The following is a 3448-nucleotide window of genomic DNA, read 5'->3' as shown; positions in this document are numbered from 1 at the left end:
GTTTTGTGATGTATTGGTGTACTTTTCACAGAGATTCCTTTTGAGGACATTCTCTAGTATTACAATGATTGATAAGACAGTTTGGACTTTGCCGGATGAAAGCTGGCAAAGTCCCAAATGGCACCCTATCCCCTAGTGCACTGACATTGACCAGGGCCCATAGTGGATAGGGTGCCATTTGGGACGCAGGCCTTTAGCCTCAACACTACTAGAGATGCTACTGTGGAATAACAGCTTGTACTGCTGGGAATCTTTAATTATGAGGTTCGACAATTCCACAGTTCCACTATTTGCTTTACTACTTTACTCACCAATCTGTAACAGTATGATATTACACTGTTGTTACACTGGCATAAAGCTACTGTAATATAACGTGCCACAGAATAGAGAGAGTACAGCCATGACCAGAAGTGACTTTTCATAGCAGGTTAGGAGAGCATTTTAGCTACAGTGAGAGAAAAAAGTATTTGATCACCTGCTGATTTTGTACGTTTGCCCACTGACAAAGAAATGATCAGTCTATAGTTTTAATGGTAGGTTTTTTTGAACAGTGAGACACAGAATAACAACAAAAAAATCCAGAAAAACGCATGTCAAAAATGTTATAAATTGATTTCCATTTTAATGAGGGAAATAAGTATTTGACCCCCTCTCAATCAGAAAGATTTCTGGCTCCCAGGTGTCTTTTATACAGGTAACAAGCTGAGATTAGGAGCGCACTCTTATTAAAGGGAGTGCTCCTAATGTCAGTTTGTTACCTGTATAAAAGACACCTGTCCACAGAAGCAATCAATCAATCAGATTACAAACTCTCCACCATGGCCAAGACCAAAGAGCTCTCCAAGGATGTCAGGGACAAGATTGTAGACTTACACAAGGCTGGAATGGGCTACAAGACGATCGCCAAGCAGCTTGGTGAGAAGGTGACAACAGTTGGTGCGATTATTCACAAATGGAAGAAACACAAAAGAACTGTCAATCTCCCTTGGCCTGGGGCTCCATGCAAGATCTCACCTCGTGGAGTTGCAATGATCATGAGAATGGTTAGGAATCAGCCCAGAACTACACGGGAGGATCTTGTCAATGAGCTCAAGGCAGCTGGGACCATAGTCACCAAGAAAACAATTGGTAACACAGTACGCCGTGAAGGACTGAAATCCTGCAGCTCACGCAAGGTCCCCTTGCTCAAGAAAGCACATATACATGCCCGTCTGAAGTTTGCCAATGAACATCTGAATGATTCAGAGGACAACTGGGTGAAAGTGTTGTGGTCAGATGAGACCAAAATTTAGCTTTTTGGCATCAACTCAACTCGCCGTGTTTGGAGGAGGAGGAATGCTGCCTATGACCCCCACCGTCAAACATGGGGGTGGAGTTATGCTTTGGGGGTGTTTTTCTGCTAAGGGGATAGGACAACTTCACTGCATCAAAGGGATGATGGACGTGGCCATGTACCGTCAAATCTTGGGTGAGAACCTCCTTCCCTCAGCCAGGGCATTGAAAATGGGTCGTGGGTGGGTATTCCAGCTTGACAATGACCCAAAACACACGGCCAAGGCAACAAAGGAGTGGCTCAAGAAGAAGCATATTAAGGTCCTCGAGTGGCCTAGCCAGTCTCTAGACCTTAATCCCATAGAAAATCTGTGGAGGAAGCTGAAGGTTCGAGTTGCCTAACGTCAGCCTCGAAACCTTAATGACTTGGAGAAGATCTGCAAAGAGGAGTGGGACAAAATCCCTCCTGAGATGTGTGCAAACCTGGTGGCCAACTACAAGAAACGTCTGACCTCTGTGATTGCCAACAAGGGTTTTGCCACCAAGTACTAAGTCATGTTTTGCAGAGGGGTCAAATACTTATTTCCCTCATTAAAATGCAAATCATTTTATAACATTTTTTACGTGTTTTTCTGGATTTTTTAAATGTTATTCTGTCTCTCAATGTTCAAATAAACCTACCATTAAAATTATAGACTGATCATTTCTTTGTCAGTGGGCAAACGTACAAAATCAGCAGGGGATCAAATACTTTTTTCCCTCACTGTAACCCTAACCCTTTTCCTAACCTTAACCTAAGTCTCCTAACCTGCCACGTTAATTATCCTAACCTGCTACAAAAAAGTAACTTCCGGTCTAAGCTGTACTCCCTTTAGTCAGAACCACAGAAAAAGTGAGATTTTCTCCACCAAGCATGGTGACTTCAAGCCGTGGATAGTAAGACTAGATAAGTCTTATGCATACTGAAGAGTCTTTTATCACAAAATATATTCAGTAAAAGTCCTGTCATTCATGTTTCCCTAGTATTCAATTCAAGAAACATTTATTTCCTGAGAGGGAACTTCATGAGCGGTGACGGGGTGATACATACAAGACACTTAACAACATAGCAAAATAGAACATAGAAACATTAACAGTATAACAGATTAGATTAGAAGCAATCTATGCAATCACAGGCTATATATACACATATAAAAAAAAAATGTATTAAAACGAGAAGCTGCTCTCTTAGAATTGTATGACAGATCTACAGTATATCTGCGTCCGGAGGGTAGGGGACTGTACTGGTCATGGAGTATGTGCATAATGTTCAAGGCTATTTGTTCCCCCTTCTTCCTTGTTTTTTTTTTTTTATAGATGTCACTAAGGGGTTTCTGGCTTTCTCCAATGACCTTCCCACTTTTTTTATTACAATGGGCTCTGTGACGACCCTCCCACTCTGTCTGCCGAATTCTTTCTCTTTGCTCTTATTTTCCTTAATAGGATGTCGGTGGGTGGAGCCGAGAGGGTCGTCAGTGAAATGGGACACACCTGGGCTCGGGTGTGTCCCAAGATAAATGCACCTCTTCCCCATTTGTTGAGGAGACTCTCTTCATGCAGGCACAGATTTTAGTTGTGCCATTTTTGTGGCTGTTTTTGGTTGTTTACGTTGGCACCTTTCAACACCCCCTCATTATCACATTTATGCACGCAACCACTCACTTACACTAGTGATTACTGACTACACACACACACCATTGTTAATTATATTTCGTTTACTTTAGTTGAATAAATATATTTTGTTATTCTCTATCTCCATGTTGTCTCCTTGTTTGTTACGTGCTTTGAGCCGGTTCGTGACAAGTGGGGGCTCGTCCAGGATCATAAGGTTGGTTCCTAGACATTTTGGCGTATAGCACTTTGTTGCATTATGAAGGACTAATACCATTGTCATTTGTCTTACTAGTATGTGTGTTGTGTTTGGGAGAAAACGTGGCATTAATGTTCAACTCTGTAGGTGCTTTGTTTGCATCTTTTGTTACAGGTTGTTTGAGTTGTAATGTTTGGTGCCCAGTACTGATTTCGTTTGTTTGTTTGGTAAACTTGCCACTGCGGTGGATAGTTTGTTGTGTGCTGTGTTGGAGAGTACATTGGTTAGTTTCCAGGCCCCTGCCCAGGCTGGAGACTCTTGCTCTAC

This window comes from Salmo salar, chromosome 25, assembly GCF_965601325.2.
Source record: "Salmo salar chromosome 25, fSalSal1, whole genome shotgun sequence".
Taxonomy (NCBI): domain Eukaryota; kingdom Metazoa; phylum Chordata; class Actinopteri; order Salmoniformes; family Salmonidae; genus Salmo; species Salmo salar.
This window is presented reverse-complemented; position numbering follows the sequence as displayed.